The sequence below is a fragment of the Dipodomys ordii genome, unplaced genomic scaffold (assembly GCF_000151885.1).
Source record: "Dipodomys ordii isolate 6190 unplaced genomic scaffold, Dord_2.0 Scaffold10, whole genome shotgun sequence".
NCBI lineage: Eukaryota > Metazoa > Chordata > Mammalia > Rodentia > Heteromyidae > Dipodomys > Dipodomys ordii.
Window position 1 is genome coordinate 1,877,902 of NW_012267226.1, and position 20,976 is coordinate 1,898,877.

Consider the following 20,976-nt stretch of genomic DNA (forward strand, 5'->3'; position numbering starts at 1 on the left):
AAGGAGGAGGCTGCAATGCTTGGTAAGAAATGTACGCATTATCCTGCCCATGCAATTGTAACCCCTCTGTACAGTATGATCACAAATAAAATAAAATAAAATTTAAAAAAAAATGATCAATGTACAAAGAGTCTGGAGGTCAGGCTCAAGTGATAAGAGTGCCAGCCTAGCAAGCACAAGGCTCTGAGATCAATCACTAGACCAAAAAAGGAAAAACAAACAAACAAAAAAGGTACAGAGTCTTACAAAAGTACCACCCAAGAAACCAAGCCCTTAATTAACTCATGCATACTGGAATTACTACTCAGAATTACATCATAACACTCTTCTTCCTAGGGGAGAGAAAGATGAAGACAAAGAATTTTGAGAAATGTAAATAATTATTAGAAGAATGAATATCCCTGGGGACAGACATACCTTTGCAAAATGATTTTGTTTGTCATTTAAACTAGCCCAAGTCAGCATCCAGTGTGATTAAAGTGAGGAATATACTGCTTGAGGTTTTTTGGTTTTTTGTTTTTGTTTTGTTTTTTTGCTAAGGACAGGGTCTTACAATTTAGCTTAGGTTTATCTTAGAGGTTCTAAGCCCGCTGGAGTGAGAAATTCCTGCTCGTGAGACTCTTATCTCCAATTAACCACCAAAAAGCTTGAAGTGGAGCTGTAGTTCTAGTAGTGGTAGAGTGCCAGTTATGAGCAAAGAAACTAAGGGCCTGAGTTCAAATCCCAGTATTGGTACACACACACACACACATTAAAAAAAAAGTTCTGGCTTTTATGGTATTCTTTCTGATCCCTGACCCTCACTTTCAAATTAGGACTCAGGCTCTCAAGAATCAGGTAACACTTACCCAGCTCTCAGGCCCACGGAACGCATATAGACGGTACCTGAAGAGGTCAGCACTGGAGTCTGTCTGGCTCTGACCCCCTGTGAATACATGCTGGAGTGCACCTTCCAGGGTCTCTTAAGCTTCTAGAACAAAGAAATGCATCCTGGAGAGAATCTTTGTGAACTCTGAAAAGCAAACACATCTCATTTTGAGGGAATTCACTGAGATCTCTCTTGTATTTAATCAGACCCAAACTCAACCTCCAGAAAAGGTTGATCCAATCAAAGCTTCCCAGAAACTACAAAAGCAAAGTGAATTTCAAATGCTCCTGAGGGATCAATTAACACCTTGAAATTTTCATCTAAGAGCTCTCTTAATGGGTACCTGACTAATGTGTGCTCGCATGTTAATGAGGACTGATAATGGAATCCTAATAGAGTTGTTTGGGTTTGGTGTTTTAAATGGAGTTACTATGTGCTAGTCTGCATGGAATAGAAGATAGTGAGAATAATTTTAAACAAAGTAGTTGTGTATGTTATATATAAGTATGCCAGGTATAAATATCATAAGATAATTTTAAATTAACTCTTTTCCCTCTCTGAAGGGAAAAGAACTTTGGTCTATAAAGTAAACTAACAATAGGGGGGAAATTACCAATTTTAGTACATGCTGGAGACATTGGAGTATCTTGCCTCATAGAGCTGCCATTAGCCCAGCTATTATTTACATAAAGACCTATAGTTAGAAGGGCTTAGGCTTATAGCCAAGAAAGATGGTCTAGCAAATGAAATTCTTTTTCGTGGGGAAGAGAGATGAATAGTATGCAGGAATGTCTTTTTTTTTAATAGAAAAAATCAGGGGATTTCAGGCTATAATGAAAGAAAGACATTCAATTAAGGATAAGAAAATGGTCACTGGGAACCAAGGCTTTGAACTACAAATGGTCCTTTCTGTAACTACCTTGAAATCATATCTTTACATCTCTGGAAGTCTTCCAGAAATTTTCTTGTATTTCTCATTAACAGAACTTCTTTGTATTACTACTTAATGTAATGTACAAATGTAATCCATTTAACATCACCAAGTCTATTTTTCCTTGTAAAATGGGGTTGCAAATGGTATATAATTCATAAGTTAAAGGTAAGACTTATGCAAGAATACATATATAAGACACAACAGAGTTAGTGTTAGTGCGGTAAGGTTTCAATACATGCTAGCTGTTGCTTTCAATTTATAGTTATTTATTTTTAATTACTCTTCTGTAATTATAAAGGTGATGTACAGGGGGATTACAATTACAAGAGTCAAGTAATGAGTACATTTTCCTTAAGTTCAGTGTCTTCTATTCCCTTCCTCTCTCCCAGTCCCTCCCTCCTCCCACTAGTTGTATAGCTTACTTTCATCAGTGTCTAGTGAGCTCCACTGCTGCACTTTTTCACTCTTTTTCTCTTGAGTTCTGTTCATGCCCCTGACCCCTACCACCCTCCCAAAGATACACCATGAATACACTATACATAAAGAAAAAAAGGGCTGCCTTTTCATCCATAGGAAATCCCCCAGGTAACAGCCTGTGCTTACCTCTTTCTGGGCCACAAGTCAGATTCCCAATCTATTCTTGGAGAAAGGGATGGAATCAGAAAAGGAAAGTCTCTGGCTATAAGAATTATTTATGGGGCTGGGAAGGTGGCTCAGTGGTAGAGCGCTTGCCTTGCATGCATGAGGCCCTGGGTTCGATTCCTCAGCACCACATAAGCAAAAAAGAAAAAAGCTGGAAGTGGCACTGTGGCTCAAGTGGTAGAGTGCTAGCCTTGAGCTGAAGAGCTGAGGGACAGCGCCCAGGCCCAGAGTTCAGGCCCCATGATTAGACACCCCCCCCAAAAAAAAATAGAATTATGTAACTGACTAAAGATCTGGGTCTGTTCTGGGTTCCTCTAGATATGGAGAACTGCAGCTTTGAGGCTGTGCTGAGCCTTGACTCACTCCATTTTATAAAACAATAGTTTTGACCTAAGCCCTTCCACTTTGAGTATATGTGCCAAAACCAGAATGATTTTACATCTTGTTTATGCAAGTAAACAATACTGTCTGGATAGACTGATAGTAATTGAATTTGAAAACAGATGGCTGTATCAAACCCATTTCAGAAATGCCAGGCCCATGAACACACCAGACCCAGGATTAAAGCAACCCCTTAACTAAATCACATAAAAGCACAGAGTCTCCAAACACTGGGACAAGGCTGCACACAGTGACTTGATAGTCTTAAGACCATCAGGACTGACAGGTAATAAATTCTTGGTTCTGTTCCTGGGACTTAAGCTCAGCAATATCCCCTGCTTGATTGGACCCATTCAAATTGCCATCCATCTAGGTCCAGTAAGCCTGAGAATCAAATCTGCATGTGGACTCAGCTGAATCCTGATCTGTACTTGGAGCCAGCATGGTACCTGGGGAGACTCTGCATTTTGACATCACTGGGCCTCAAGAGCTTTGTGACTGGATTGTCACTGGTTGTCTTATCCATCCACCTTCAGTGGCATTCATTCCTTCTGTATCAGCTGTCTATCTTTGCTCTTAAGCAAGCCTTCTTTGAACTCTTTCCTATAACCTCTATATTATTATGAGGCATGATCTTAAAGGCTATATAAGTAATTAATATTAGGATAAAGAACCTACACTATCAAGTAACCTCAATAGTACTTGGTGAACTATAAGGAAATGGAGGTAGCTGGCGAACTTGTTATTATTTAAGTTTCTGATGTTATGAAAAAGATAAGCATGTCTATCTATGTAGAACATGTATTTTAGGAAAGAAGAGCTATCCCCATGGCAGCAAAAATCTATAACTTCTCTGAATGAATAATCAGCTTGAAATAGGCAAAAGAAACCTATTTGAAGTAGGACATTTTATTCTCCCTCAATATATTCATGGCTTTTAAGTAAACTTTTTTTCTTAAAACAGTTTTCCTTTGTAGCCCAAGCTGGTCTCAAATTCATGATCTTTTTGACTTGGCCTCCAAATGCCAAGATTATAGATGCATACCATCATACTTAGCCCTGAAATAAACTTTTAAGTTGACTTAACAGCATAGCAGCTATAGTTTGAATGTTAAATGTCCCCCTCCCCAAAGATCCCCTCAGTCTAGCTTTATCCCCAGAATGGTGCTACTGGGAGATGGCAGAACCTTTAAGGACTGGGGCTTAGTGGATGATCTTCTGAACATTGGAGGTATGTCTAAAAGGGATTGCAGGCCTCTGGCCTCTTCCTTCCAGCCAGAGGTCAGCAGCTCGCTCGCTCACTCATTCTTTCTTTCTTTCTTTCTCTCTCTCTCTCTTTCTTCCTTCCTTCCTCTCTTTCTCTTTCTTTCTTTCTTTCTTTCTTTCTTTCTTTCTTTCTTTCTTTCTTTCTTTCTTTCTTTCTTTCTTTCTTTGAACTCAGGGCCTGTCCCTGAGCTCTACCATTTTGAGCACTCAAGGCTAGTGCTCTACAACTTTGCACTCCCATTTTATTTCCGGTTTTTTGAGTGGTTAATTGGAGATGAGTCTTATGGGGACTTTTCTGCCCAGGCTGGCTTCAAACTGTGATCCTCAGATCTCAGCCTCCTGAGATTCTGGCATGAGCCACTGGTGCCAGGGGGAGCAGTAGCTTTGTTTCACTACACACTCCCACCAGTTGTTGGCCAACCACAGGTCCAGGGCAACAGCACCAACGATCGTAAACTGAAAGTTCCAGAACTGTGAGCCCAAATAAATGTTTCTCCTTACTGAATCCCTGTTCTCAACCTCCTGCTTCAGCCACATCCTCTGTAAAGTGACACCACAAATTATTTCCAATGGCTTTAGATATTAAAGTAAGATGTTGTGATATTTGCTTGACAAACACACCTGTGCTGTTGCATGTAGCAGGAGTTTATTGTCATTTGAACAACAAGTCACATTGATGGGAACTAGCATTGCTCCTCATTTGAGGCTAGTTCTGCCATATTACGTTTTAAAGTGTTTATGCATTGTTTTTTCTCTTTCTTTTGCTCTTCCTCTCTCTATCTCCATCTGTATAATTTGTATTATCTTTAAGTAGTTGTACAAAGGAGTTTCAATTCAACATGTTAATTTAGAGTACAATGCATCTTGATTAATGTCACTCCTTCTAGTGTTTTCCCCCATCTCTCTCTCTCAACAACATCTATCTCCTCATATTCCATTTTTACATACTCACTGTAATTCCTAGCCAGAGCAATAAGGCAAGAGTAAAAGGAAAAAGTCAAATTATCTCTATTTGCAGGTGACATGACCCTAGGGTCCTAGAGACTCCACTCCTAGAGCTGATAACTTTCACAAAGTAGCAGGATATAAAATCAACCCACACACACAAAAAAATCCATAGCATTTCTGTATACCAATAATAAACAGAAAGGGAAATCAGGAAAACAATTGCACTTACAATGGCCTAATTTTTTAAAAAGCCTAGAAATAAACCTAACCAAGGAAGTGTAGAACTTCTACAATGAAAACTGTAAAACTTTGAAGAAAGAAATTGAAGACACCAGGAAAAGGAAAGACCTCCAATGTTTTTGGATCAACAGAATTTATATCATGAAAATGGCCATATTCCCAAAGGCAATCCACAAATTCAATGCAATACTCATCAAAACTCCAATTTCATTCTTCATAAAGTTAGAGAAAACAATCCAAAAATTCATATGTCACCCCCTCCACAAAGGCCCCAAATTGCCAAAAGAAAAGAAAAGAAAAGCAGTGCCAGAGGTATTACAAGTCCAGACTTCAAATGTTCAAATGTTGCCACAGATCTGTAGCAGCATCGTATGTTTCTTCATGATGTAAAACTTCTGGATCATGGCAGTATACACATACCTTTACATTTAAGGAGATACCTCCAGCCAGTTTTCCAAATGGTTTAAACAAATCTTCCCAGTCATCTAGAGTGAAGACATGTTTTATATGTTCTCTGTTACTGATGGTGTTGTATTTGTGTGTGTGTATGTGTGTGTGTGTGTGTGTGTGTGTGTTGGTACTGGGTCTTAAACTCAGGGTCTGGCCATTGTTCCTAAGCAAAATTTTTGCTCAAAACTAATGCTCTATCACTTGAGCCACAGCTCCTCTTCTACTTTGGGTGGTTAATTGGAGATAAAGTCTGAAGGACTTTCCTGTGGCCCACTGACTTCGAATCATGATCCTCAGTTCTTCTGAGTAGCTAGGAGTACAAGCATGAGCCCAGCACCCAGTTTCACTTCTGGCTTTTTGGTGGTTGTAAGGTCCACTCCTGGATGGCGAGCAGACTCCAAGTCTCTGCCCAGTACCTGAGTTACCTAGACAACTGGCACATCTGGAAGATGTCACAGCTGCATCTGCTGAGGTCACATCTACATCTGATGTGGCCACACCTTTCTCCCACCTGGTCTCATTTCCCTTTACCTGGCCATACCTTCCCCTACCCCTACCCTACATAAGGCATGGGGGGGGGGAGGGGAGTGTTAACCATGAAGTGTTAACCTGCCCTGGCACCAGCCAGAAAGATGAATGAACCTACCCCTTACCTGAATATCATGTGTGTGGTGTTGTTCTTACAGCTGGAACTGAAGTGGACCCTGAGATGGGGTCCAAGCTGGCATGATTCCATTTTGAGCTTTGCCTTTGTTTTAGGGATTTTAGATTTGATGAGTCTAATTCCCAGAATGAAAAAAAATGCATCTGGTCCCCCTCCCCTTAACAACCTAAACCACCCTTGATTGTTGAGTTAAACACTGACCCATAAAACAGACAGGTTGTAATCTGGCTCCAACTGGCAACACCATGTGCTTACAGTAAACCCTGCCTTTTGCCCATGCTTATGGTAAACTCTGCCTATTGGCCACCTGTGTGTGGTCTGGTATGACTGTACAATCCTTTGTGTGTGTTATGATCCCATTGGTCACTTGTGTGTGACCAGGCTTGACCTCATAGATTTTGCCTTTAAAAACCAAAGAATGGGGGCTGCTCGGGGTTGCAGTATCAGCTCCGGAGCCTGTGCTGTGACCCTTACAGGTCAGTGTAGGAACCTTCTCAATAAAGTTGCTCCTTTGTTAACAACTTCGTTGCGGTGGGCTCTTCACTCCAGATGACTAGGTGGGCTTGCCTGCCTGAGTAGGGGTCTTCCTACTACAGGAACGATTAATAAACCTACCCCTTACCTGAATACCACATGTGTGGTGGTGTTCTCACTCTGCAGCCTCCTCTTTAAAAAACCTAACAGTGGTTAATTGGAGATTAGTCTCGTGAATTTTCTTGCCTGGGCTGGCTTCAAACCTCTACCCTCAGAGCTCAGTTTCCTAAAGTAGCTAAGATTACAGGAGCAAACCATTTTTTTTGTTGTTGTTAAATTTTATCCATTCCAGTGTGTGCAAAATTTTACCTTTAATTTGTATTTTGCTTTGTCCAACTCCCTTGAGCACTTTTTCGTTTATTTGTGGTCCATTTCAATATTCTATACTATGATGTGTCAAGTACTTTGTTCTTTATTCTGATTTATTGATTTGAAAAAGTTCTGTTCTAATTAAAGATCTTTGTACAACAAAAAATAATGTAATTATTTTCTCATATAAATTGATCTCAGAAAATATTACCCCATTTAATGCTGTAACGTACTCAAAATCAACCTCAGAATCAAAGTTTCTTTTCTACCAGTTTAGGAAGAGACCTTCTTTTTATCTATCTAACCAGAACTGTCAAAAGAGAAATACAATTATGCTGTTTTCTTACTGGAACTTTATTAACCAGAAAATATTTACAGGTACCTGTAAGTATTATGCCCACCTTTGGTCCTCAGCTCCACCCAGACCTGAGTTCTTCCCAGCCCTGGAGTCCTGCCATATAACTGGCCCCTCCTTCTCTCTGCCCAGACCCATCTGAGGTCTGATCTACCTCACTTCCTACCCCCAGACCCTGCTGCTACCTAGACAGTGGCTGCCATGTGCTCTCTCTCTCTCCAGGGCAAATATGGGTCCTCTAATAAACCTTATAATAAGCTTTCTCCTGTGCCTGCCTACCTCTGTGTGGTTCCCTTGGGATGGATGTGATGGATCCTTTCAGGACCTACATTGCTTTTGCTGAAAAGCATTGACTTTTTACTTGGGCCCATGAATTAATTAAAAGCAGGAGAAAAACTTGGCATCCCTGCCTCCATTTTTGTATCTGCCTTTGTTGTGAGCCATTCGCTTTTTGTTCATCTTGGAATCCTTGAAGGACAGAACTAATCAATGACATCTTTACAAAGAAAGATGGAACAAACTGCTTCCAAGAATGAAATAGAGCCTCCTTAGACAGACCACCTACCAGGTAACAATGACGTTTTTGTCCTGAACAGATTGCTCCTCTCGAATGATGACAGGGATAGCAACTTCTCTGTAACCTCATCTCAAATCAGGACTGATATAATGACCAACCAAATTGCATCTATAGTTAGGGTTGTTTAACTAAAGATTAAGGATTGATACCTTTTGCACCCTTGCCCCAATTCTTCTACTTAAACCTAAAACTCATGGCTGTACCTTGAAGATGAACTGAAGTCCTTTCTTTCCACAGCTTTCCATGGTCCATAATAGACATCTTTTCTCTTACCTTTACTATTATTTATTTGGCATTCTGAATAAGCGGTCTGACTTTGACATCCAGGATGACTTGAAATAGCCCACCAGTGCAAGGCATCACCAATAGGACAAGGAATCGTTTTATTAGCCATGGTGTCTGACCTCCACTATGGAGACAGTGAAGACCAGCCATGAAGTCAAACAGCTCAGGGTATTTAAAGGTAAATCCATTGGGGTGAGTGGGGCGGGGGCACTCATAGATGGTCAGTGGCAGTTTCATAATTGACAAAGAAGTAAGTTACAAATGGCATCAAAGCAAAGTAAGGTGGCTAAGCCCTAACAATTTCCTGCAATTTCCTGCAGACTTCCTGTGCCTAGGCAGGAGATGGGGACTGTGCACCCAGCAGGCCTTCCTTTGAAGTACAGATATCTGGCTCAGTGGGGTGTGAGCTAGAGGACTCTGCTTTAGAGAAATGCAGATGTCATAGCCCTAGGAAAACATTACCTCCCCAAAGGGCAGAAAGCATTGATAGCTCCCCAAGCAGCCTAGAGATGAGTGAGATAAGCCATCTTTAGAAATGCAGATGCCTAGAGTAGCCATCCTTGTGCTTAACTCTACCCAGGCCTTTATCTTTGAAATTTAACATTTGGCCCTATTTTTAATCAATACAATGGTCAAGTTTCAGTAACTTAACCATTTGTTCTATTCCCAGGGTCTATATCTATGTTTTTGAGGTTATCTAAGACTTGTTCATCCCAGTTAAATTTCCTTCTTCCTTGGTCTAATCAATACCCTACCTGCTTAAGTTTTACCTGGTCCCAACAATTTCACATTTTATATTCTTTCTTTTGCAGTGAGGGGTGGTCATCACAACTAAATTCTTGTTTTGTAGGCATTTGTATATGCATACATTCTTTTATCTTCAGTCAGGTAAGTCAGTCCTACTTTTTTTCAACCTTTAAGTACTTACTTCATTCTGCCTCCATTGAAAAACCTACATTAGAGGTACCTGAACCTGTATCTCCTGAATTTTAATACCTAAGCCTCCAACTAAAACTCTTTTTCCCCATACGGGTTCTGAGTTGAATTGTTCAATAGAATACAGAGAATGTTTTGATGAACTTAGATGTCAAGACATATAACATGAAGCAAAAACCTAAGTTAGATTACATAAATATACAATGGTTCATTTAAAAGCCTATATGAAGTATATAGGCAGTATGATAGGAAGATGATGCTTATATGATATATAAGCAGTATGATAGGAAGAAAAACTGGAGTCAGCCAACACATCTTCACAGACATCTGTCAAACACCATTGTCCTGTATTTCAGTTCCATAGAACACCATTTACAAACTTGTCCCTGTGATAGTCAATGGACTTTGTCATAGGCTACTGAGTTCCCCTAAATCATTTGGTATTCCTATGACTGTCTCCATTATCTCCACTTCCCTAAAGAAAAGGAGATGTATGAATTATGTTGAGCTAATGAGTAACTCACAGATCATTCAAAAGAATCTTCAAAGGGAGGAGGAAGATATTTCTTTTCCTTATAACACTCTGGGCTGTTTTTGTTTGTTTGGGGAATTGCATTATTGTGTTATTGTTGTTTGCTTTCATATAGGCTTTTAAATGAACCACTGCATTTTTATGTAATCTAATTTAGGTTTTTGCTTCATGTTATATGTCTTGCCATCTATGTTCATCAAAACATTCCCTGTATTCTGTTATACAATTCAACTCAGAACTTGTATGGGGAAAAAAGAGTTTTAGTTGGAGGCTTAGGTATTAAAATTCAGGAGACACAAATTCAGGTAAACTCTAAAGTAGGTATTTCAATGGCGGCAGAATGAAATAAGAGCTTAAAAGATGAAAAAAAGTAGGACTGACTTACCTGACTGAAGATAAAAGAATGTATGCATATACAAATACCTACAAATCAAGAGTCCTATATCCTCTATGTAAGCATCTTCTGCCTTAGAGAACTATCTGATCCGTTGTTCTGGTTGTTTCCTATGCTTGAGCCAATGGTAAAGGTGACCAAAATTAACATCCCAGGCAGCAGCAGAGAAATCCTATCCATCTGCATCCCAAGGTATGTCTGCATCCCCATAACAGCCTGCATCTCAATGGCCTCCTGACTCTAGATTTGAAAGCTATTTTATGTTGCTTTGTGATTTGTTTTCCTCTTATTTCACAATTGTTTGCTAGCACCTTTAAATTTCACATCTAAATATCCAGTCTTAGAAGTTGCTTTTGTTTGTTGAGTGACATAAAAGTTAAGATTAATTTCTCCTCTGCACCTTCTATTTCTCTTAAGGAATAATTTATTGGGTTTATTTGCTCTTAATTGACCTCTAGTTTGGACTTCATTTTTAAAAAATTATATTTCTTACATTCTTATTCTTTTCCTCAGCTACATTTCCTCTTTTCTGAACTTTTCTGGTTCTTTTTTGTTCTGATTTTCATATCTTAATGTTATTTTCTAAAGTATTTGGAGTTTGTTTTCAAATACAAGGCTAGAGTTTCTGTGTTGTAGACATGCATTTCTGGCATTCTTTCTTTACCTGTCCCTTCTCTCATTCACCTTCTAAACTCATTCTGTGGACTCTTTCTGTGAGGTATATGACATAGTTTTCTTTTTGTGTCTGTTTCGCTTAGCCTAAAAATCTCCTCCAGGTTCTTCTGGGCTGTTTGCAGGTGGCTCAATCCTCTTCTTGAAGGCTGAATTACATTTCTTTATTATACTATAGTTTCTTTACCTATTTATTTGTTGATGGACACTTGGGCTGTTTTCATATCCCGCCTAGGGTGAATCGTGCAGCAGGAAACATGGAAACAAAGATAGCTCCAGAAATAAAAGTCAATTAAGTCAAATAAATAGACAGTAGATCCAGAGACAAGGGCAGGGGAGGGAAAGAAGCCCATCAGAGCCCACACTTGAAATTAAGATGAAAAGCTAAAAGCTGCAAGACACAGCTTGAGCATCACTGCTAATATTGCTTTACTATATATAAAAACTGTGCAGAGAATAGATTCAGGTGGTCTTAACATAAAAGCTAACTGTGGAGGAATATGTTAATTTGCCTAAACTGTATTAATCATTTCACTGTGTGTCTAAGAAAACCAAGATATTTGATGTATATTAACTCTATACAATAAAAAAATTAGCTTAAAATAAGGCAAAAGAAAGTGGAGATGTAGTTCAAGTGAGTGCCAGACTTGAGTAAAAAAGCCAAGCAAAAGCATGAGGCCTTGACTTCAAGCCTCAGTATCAATCAACCAACCAACAAATAAACAAAAAATAAAATAAACCATCATCATTCTTTCTAGTCATTTATGTATGGAATTACTTCCTTTCATTTTTAGATGCTCTTTCTGTTGTTGTAGAAGCAAAGCAATGGCTCTGTCCCCTCTCTGGTTCTTCAACTTTCCCTTGCTTGCCCTGCTCTCCATGGCCTGGGACCTCCTCATCAGGTTACAGCATCTGTGCTTTTGCTTTATCTTGTCTGCTCCTTCCTGTGGGCTAATTCTTCAGATCACAGGACCAAGATTGTTTAGGGCCCTAGGCTATATAGAAGACCAGCCCTTCTCCTATGATCGGCAGAGCAGAGAAAGCACAGGCTGTGTCAGCTGCTCAGTCAAAGTGGCCTATGTTTGCCTTTGGTTACTTTGACTCTGTTTAAGATGTGAGAAAAAAAATGTCTTAATTCATCTCTGAAGAATCCAGATGGGGACGTCTGAATCCAAGGCCTTTAGGATTACAGAAGACAAAATAAACATGAGAAAAATAGCTGGCTGCCAGTGGCACATCCTATAATGCTAGTTATTCAGGAGTCTGAGATCCAGAGTTTGGAGTTCAAGCCAGCTGAACAAGAAAATGTGACACTTCATCTCCCAAACAACAAGGAAAAAGCAAGGCAGGAGGGGTGGCTCACATGGTAGAGCACCATCCAGCCAAGCAGTAGACCAACAAGTAAAGGCCTGGAGTTCAAACCCAAATACTTTCTAGAAAGAAAGAGAGAGAGAAAGAAAATGAGAGAGAGACAGACAGACAGACAGACAAGCAGAGAGGAAGGAAAGAAGGAAGGAAGGAAGGAAGGAAGGAAGGAAGGAAGGAAGGAAGGAAGTCATCAGAACTAGTATTTGAAACACCAAAAAGGACTTAGAGTTCATGGGTATTTTAGTTTAGAGTAGTTTATTGGCACTGCTACAGATTGCTAGAACTTTGAGCTTGCTAGGTAATTTCTCTAGCACTGAGCCCTTGCTTTTATAGATTTTTTGGATAAGCCTCATTTATAAATGCATTCTCCATTCTGATTGATTAAAAATACAAAAAAAAACATAATTACTTAGAAATCTTTTATTTTCTAATTCTGAGATGCTCAGGGGACTTGTTTCTATCAGTGCATTTATAGGCATCACCATAACCTTTCTTTATTTAAGAAGCTACTCCTTTTTAGCATCCTGGGACAAGTCCTATTTTAATTAGTATAATCATCAGGGAAATTTCAATAACTATTTCCTAGGCCACTGACAAATGCCAAAAGCAGGTACTAAGATCAGTCAGATTCAATCAAGAAACAAAAGGACAGTATGATTAGTCATATAATGAGATATTTACAATGAGTAGGCATTTATAAACAGGGAAATCAATGTGACTTTGTGATCACTAGAGCTACCATGTGCAAGGGAGCCACAATACTGTTAGGTTGAAGGGGGCATGATTAGGACCAAAGACCCTGATCTACCCTGCTCCCAGTCTATAATCTTCTTACACAAATCCTCTTGGAGCTACCAGAAACTCAAAGTCAAGAGTCTTTACCATTGCATTTGAATAGCTTAACCTCCTGCCACAGACAGCAGAAGGGAATGAGAAGACAGAGCCTGCAGAAAGGTTAATGGGTGTCTCTCAAATCTCTGGACACATGGAATGTCATCATATGCAAAGCCAGTGAATGGGGCAATGTCATTCTTTCTGATGGAAGCATAGAATTCCATTGTACATATGTGCCACATTTTCTTGATCTATTCATTCACTGAAGGGCATCTGGATTGATTCCATGTCTTGGCTAAGGTAAATAATGCTGCAATAAAAATAGTTGTGCTGGTAGCTTTAGTATGGCCTTGTTTGTGGTCATTTGGGTAAATGCCCAAGAGTGAATTAAGTTAAGTAGGCCAGACCCAAAGAAACATAGGCTGCCTGGTTTTCCTCATTTATAATAATTAGTATACATATAGGATAATTCTAGAAGAGGATCACAATAGCTCAATAGCTATGTACATATGACCTTATAAAATGATGTGAAATGAAATGAACTATGAGAAAACAAGAGGGTTTTTTCCTTACAGTGCTATATGCAGTTATTTCTTTTTTCTTTCATTTTGACTTTTCCTTTGGTTTACCCCCGTTGTCACTGTTTTTGATTTTGGTACCCTTTGTATTATATATAATTTTAATTTGGGGATAGGAAGGGGAATCACAGAAATCATAAGACAGAAGACAAGAGGTGAATCAATGCAACAATGATACAAGACACTATGTTGGAAATGAACTTGAGAACTTTAGGAGGAGGGTAGTTGGGGGAAGGATAGTGGGAGAAAATGAGGGAGGGGGAGCAATGTTCAAGAAGAATTGTACTAATTTCCTTATTTGTGTAACTGTAATCCCTTGTACATCACCTTTACAATAATATATATATATATATATATATATATATATATATAAAGGCAATAAAGTCCAGAAACAAGGTATGGAGGCCAGGGGAAAGACTCCACTCAAAACCTAGATAGATGAGAAGACTCTTATCAAAGTTTACCTTGCCTGGCCAGAAAGTTGACTAGGATTGGTTTTCATAGGTTGGTGAGAGATGCTTCCCAGACTGACTAATGGGCAGATAATACAAGACTGACACTAATTCCCTGCTCATAAAATGTTTTCTGGTTCTGCAGCCTCATGCATACAGACCTTTTTCTCCTTACCATTCTTGTCACTGATAGGTTCACTACTTGCTCTGCTGCTCCTGACACATTACACAATGGATAGGCTGGAGAAAGTAGCTGCCCACTGCTCCCTTGCTGAAGGTCAATGGCAATAACAGAAAATGTACTTTACATAATTCTCATGGAATACAAGGATCACAGAGGTTAAATGGGGGTGGAATGGAAATCTGGTCTCAATGCCCTGCTTCAGGAAGACTTGTCAGGAAACAGGAATTTGTGTTCTTGTGGGAAATGGAGAGAGAACAGCAAACACAAGGTAACAACAAATAGGAAAGGAAGGTTCTAGGGAGGTCAGGGTAAAAAAAACCTTATAACAGTAATGGAATGCAAAGTTCTTTAAGATAGTAAGTATCCTGAGAGCCAAGACCTGCATGGACGAGAGAGTAAGGCATGAGTCTTGAGACAGAAAGGACAAGTACCAAGTAGATGGGAAAGTACCTCAAAGAATATCACAAACAAGTACTTTTTGCCTTCTATGTGGCACTGAACCAAGTACAAGGACTTGCCAATGACTATTGCCACCTATCATCAAGGCTGTGGTGAGACCTCTGGAAACAGTCCTGCAAGATTGAGAGAACCAATCCCCACCCTATACCCCACCCCATTGTGCCACTCCCTCCTGCCTTCCCCTCTGCTCTATGGCTGTTTCTTCCCACTGGGGAGCCTAACTACAGCCATAGAGTAAGTGGGCCTGTTGATACAAGGCAGAAAAAGAACTTCCAACCAGGTAGATGCAGGCATATAGCACATAGAGTGCAGACAGAATATCTAACAGGCAAATGGCAGCTCTGCTCCTCAGATACTTGTACAGCCTGAGCGACCCTTTACTGGAGGAGTGAGGATATTGTATTAGACCACAGGGGGAGTTGTCCATGGCTTCCCAGGTGCTTTGCTGTGGCCAGAAATTCACTCTTAGTTTGACTATGCCCTGCTGGTTGTAGTTTACCCAACAGACAAATGAGACATGCAGTGAACATCACAGAATTTAAATACCAGCATGTACAAGAAAGTTGTATAGCATTCCCAAAGTTGTACCTCTGGCCATTTGCAGTAGTAATTAACAGACAAATATATAAATATAAACTCTCAGAGATGAAAAGCTATTAGCCACTAGCACAAGACACTCTGGAAAAATCTGAATTATTTGAAGAAGGTTTCGTGTAATGTTGGGTATGTGGTTGAAACCAACAATATAGAAAGCACAAATTGAATTGTGTAGAAAATTACTGTAGGGGTCTTGGAATGATAGCACACACCTCAGTGACTTGGGAAACAAAGTTGAGGACAGTGATTCAAGGCCAACCTAGTCAAAACAGTTAATGAGATCACATCTTACAAATAAGCAAGACAGGGTGGCTCATGTCTTTAATCCTGACAACCTCTAGGCACAGGAAGATCATAGTCTGAAGCCAGCCCAGACAAAATTTAATACACTATCTAAAAACTAACTAAATGCAAAAGGGAATCAAGGGGTAGCTCAAGGGGTGAAGCACATGCCTAGCAAGCAAGAGGACCTGAAATTTGTGCTTTAAGTGAGACTTACAAATTTTTACCCTTAGTTACAAACCTTTCTAGTTCTCTCTTGCTTTTAGAAATACTGAATGGAAACAAGAGTCAAGATGCCTCTAAATTTCTAAGGTATAACTCTTCAGTAGAACATGTGCTTACCACACATAAAACCCTGAATTCAATCCTCAGCATCCCCACTCTAAAAAAGACAACTTCAATGAGAATAAAATGTTCGTGTGGGCAATACACTTTGGTTGTCCAGCTCCCTGAATGAGATAGATCCTGACCCATAAGACTTGCCTAGCATTCAGTTTACTCCTTTATCCATGGAGACTAAATTATCCCAAGACAGGGGACATAGGGGCCCTTGTAGGGCCAAAGGGAAGGGAAGGGTTTGGAGCATCAATGAGTCTTTCTTTTTCTTTTCTTTATTCTTTCTTTTTTTTTTCTTTCTTTTCTTCCTTTTTTTTGGGTTCAACAGGAAGATAATAAATCTTTATTACAGAACTAAAAATAAAAATATCAAGACAGGGCAAGGGCTCACATGAAAAATAAAAGGGACCATTGCAAAAGACCTCTTGTTTATAAAGATGATTTGACTTTATCAGTGAAGAGGAGTGTGAGGGAGAGAAATATTTCCTGTGGAACAGAGACTGCTTTCCCAAGATAGATCAGCCCCTGGGTCTTTAGCATGCTGATCTCCAGCCTTGTGTTCTTCCCTGAAACTCTTAAGAAGAGGGTGTAATCTTAGTAGCCTTATAGAGTTAATGTACTGAATAGAACATTCCAACGGAGGGGCTGGGAAGGTGGCTTAGTGGTAGAGCGCTTGCCTTGCATGCATGAAGCCCTGGGTTCGATTCCTCAGTACCACATAAGCAAAAAGAAAAAAGTTGGAAGTGGCACTGTGGCTCAAGTGGTAGAGCACTAGCCTTGAGATGAAGAGCTGAGGGACAGTGCCCAGGCCCAGAGTTCAGGCCCCACGACCAGACCCCCCCCACCAAAAAAAAAAGAACATTCCAATGGAAACCTGGGTTGGGTCTTGATTCTTCACTAGTTAGCATGTGGTCTTCAGCAAATTGCTTAACCTCCTTATTTATTTAGAAAGAAAGAAAGAGAGAGAGAGAGAAAGAAAGACAGACAGAAAGAAAGAAAGACAGACAGAAAGAAAGAAAGAAAGAAAGAAAGAAAGAAAGAAAGAAAGAAAGAAAGAAAGAAAGAAAGAAAGAAAAAGAAAGAAAGAAAGAAAGAAAGGTCAGAATAGACAAAATGAATTGCTTAGTGTTCCATTTGTAACAAAGTCCCAATCCTAAACCATTTGTCTATAATAAGAGCTGTACATTTCTAGAGTAAGAAAAACACCTAATTATAGGGTTTGAGTTCATAATACATTTTTTTCATTCTGTTATTGGTTTGTTCATTCATTCACTGAATATGAGTGGAGCATACTACCAGTGAAGGAATAAAAGCAGCAACTTCAGTGTTCTTGACACCACAGCAAGCTTCTGTCTTCATTGCTCTCTCGTCTGTTACACATATCATTTAGCTACCCAAATCAGTAGTTGATTTCCTAAGAAAAAGATAATGGAGAAATACCATATAGAAATTAATTACTTGCTTGTTAAATCCACTTCCATCCTCAGTAACAACCCTGCTGGGCCTGAAATATCAAGGTGTTCAGAAGTATCATTTTTACTTCCAAGGCTGCCTCTTCATTATTGTTGACAAGGACAACAGCTAAGGAAATAGCATCACAGTCTGGGCTTTGGCCTTGATGAAGGAAGAAGAACGGGCCGAGCTTTCATTATAAGCAACTAGATAAACATCAGTTTTGAAACAGGCTAAAAAAAAAAATGATGTCCCTAGGAGGGTGGACATGTACCTGAAGAGGCTTCTTATTGCCTTTCTATTCTACCTATGAGGAACTTCAACATCCAATGAGGGAGAGAGAACACAAATGAAGCCTTAACTCTGCACTAAATTGAAAAGAAAAAGTCAGTTTAGTTAGTTAGCTCTAATACTGGGGCTTGAACTCAGGGCTTGATTACTGCCCCTTAGCTTTTTAACTCAAGACTGACATACTACTATTTGAGCCACAGCTCCACTTCCAGCTTTTGGTGATTACTTAGAGATAAGACTCTGACAGACTTTGTTAGTATTATGCTCCCCTTTGGTCCTCCCTCCATACAGCTGTCCCCTTCCTCTTTCCTCCCAGACCCACCTGAACTCCCATCTACCTCATTTCCTATCCCTCAGACCCTCCTGCTACCTGGATGGTGACAGAGGCCATGTGCTCCCTCTTGGAGGAAATATGGCTCTTCTAATAAACCTTATAATAATCTTTTTCCTGCACCTGCTTGCCTCTCCGTGGTCCCCTGGGATGGATGTGTGGGATCCTTCATTGGTGGTGGCCCGTACAGGGATAGGCTCCCCGGTGGATTTGCTCCCCCCTCCACTTTGGAAGGGGGTTCAACCAGCTGCCCCAGGACCTATTCTGAGATGCTACACTCCAGTCTCCAGAAGACCACCAAGGTAACTTTCTCCTAACAGAGTGCTCTACCTGCCCATCCAATACCGCTATTTAAATCCTACCCAGGTTAGTAACCAGAACTGGAGTTCTGGGTTTCCGATTTTTGTAATTCTGTCTGTAAGGCCACCTGGACCTTCGTGGGTTAACTGAGCCCCACCCCCACTGTCTGACCAAAATCTTGGCCAAGTGCTCAGAACTGGCCACTAGGGCCTACCATGGTCCAGGGCCTCCATGGAGAAAACTTGATGACATTTCTCACTGTTGCCTCCCCGTTCCCCCCCTCCCCAATTTCAAGCCAAATAGCACCACAGGGGACATTCTGTGGCAAGCACTTGGCTCTTGGTCACTATACCATGGGAAGGACACTAAAGTTCTTTACATTAAGATTACCTGGGCCTTGAGGGCTGCTGAGTCCTCATCAGAATCAAATTTGGCCCCAAATTTAAAACTCCATTTCTGTGAACACTCAGGCAGGTATCTCTCTCTCTCTCTCTCTCTCATCTTTCTCCTGTGCCTGCCTGCCTCTGCCTACCTGGGGTAGTTTGAAGTACAATCTTTGGATTGCAACTGAAATTTATAGTTTAGAGAAGAGGATTCATCTAGAAGGACACAAAGAACTCTAGAAATCAGCATGCAATACCCCGAGATTTGAGTATCTGGGTGTGTGAATTTCAAATGTGTCTCCACAAAGCTAACTACAGAATGAATGACAGATGAATGTGACCTGGATGAGTCCCAAAAGCATTCTGTTAAATTTAAGATACACGAAGGAATGCATAAGGCATGAAACATTTCAAAGAACTCTAAGAAAAAAAGGAATTAAATGGCAAAGATGAATCAATATTACCAAGGACCTGGGATTGGATGGAGGATGGTTGACATGGAGTATTCAGGACATATTCTACATATTGATTGTGGCATATATTTGCCAAAAGCTAATTACACACTTAAAAATTGGATAAAAATAACAACAGTGACAAGTAAACTGCTGTAGTCACAGTCAAGGAGTTCCTTGAAAGGGAAATTTGACGATGTGCTTGGGCAAAATTAAACCTTGTGGCCTTTCATTCACCAAAGTCTGAGAAAAGGACAATGAGTATAAACAGCCACAGAAAGAGCTGCAGTAAAGTAGAACCTGATGGCCTGCTGGCCAAACCAGGAATCTCAGTGCTCTGAGAGCTGAAGAAGAGGATCAATAATTTGAGGCCAGCCAGGCGCTAGTAGCTCATCCCTATAATCCTACCTATTTAGGAGGCTGAGATCTGAGGATCACAGTCAAAGCCAACTCATACAGAAAAGTACTCGAAACTCTTACCTCCAATTAATCAGCAAAAAGCCAGAAGTGGAGGTGTGGCTTTAGTGTGGCTTAAGGCCTTGAATTCAAGGCCTTGCACAGGCCAAAAATCATGAATTTGAGGCCAGCCTGGTCTACATAGAAAGACCCTACCTCTCCCCTCTCTCCAACTACAACAGCAACAACAACAAAAATGCAGTATTGCAGTTAGATTTAAAAGAACTACAATTATCCTCTTTCTAATACTAACATTGGAAATGTATACCCTGGTTCAGGGTAACAGACCCTCTTCTGGCTGGGGCACAACTTGGTGTGATGGCTTTTACTTAGAGCACAGCCCTACCCAATGGAGAATGATCTCTCTAGTGTGACTGCACTAAATTATCATTATAGCTTCTAAATTCTGCAGTAGCAGCTGAGTAACACGTGTGTGTATACAGCTGAGTCCTATATTGGGTTATTTCACTACTATTTTCTAGAGAAAATCTATTTACACTTCTCTTGTGAGGTGTCTTTTATCTTTTGATAAATGCCACTTTCTGGCTTACTGCAGCCAGTGAAGGCTTGTTCCTTACTTTTCCCAACACATGGAAGACTGCTCTCTGCAGTGGCCAGATAATGAGAAATTCTTTCAGTGGTTAAAAGAAATGTGAAATGAAGAGAAGATGCCAGGCCTAGAAGGTGTAAGGAGGCAGGGAAGAGCCTCCTCACCTCAGGGGTATATTTTAAAGCTTCTAGCTTCTGGCTCTCAATTAACAGATCCACAGTTTGATTCCCAAGCCAGGACTTGTTCTGGTCAGGTCAAGCTGAATTATTGGAAGTGTCAAGATAACTTGTTTTACAGAGTCTCAAGACAAGGAAATAGCTCCTCTTCATAAAGTGACTAGCTCAACTCCTCCATGTTTTAGACAGGCCATGTTAAGGGTCCTGAAATACTCTGGGTTGGTGTATATATTTAGTAAAAAATATTCTCTTTAAAAATAAAGTGAGGGCTGGGAAGGTGGCTCAGTGGTAGAGCACTTGCCTTGCATGCCTGAGGCCCTGGGTTCGATTCCTCAGCACCAGATAAGAAAAAAGAAAAAAGCCGGAGGTGGCGCTGTAGCTCAAGTGGTAGAGTGCTAGCCTTGAGCTGAAGAGCTGAGGGACAGTGCCCAGGCCCAGAGTTCAGGCCCCACGACCAGACCCCCCCCAAAAAAAATAAAGTGATGTCTTTAAGATGGCAAGGGGACAC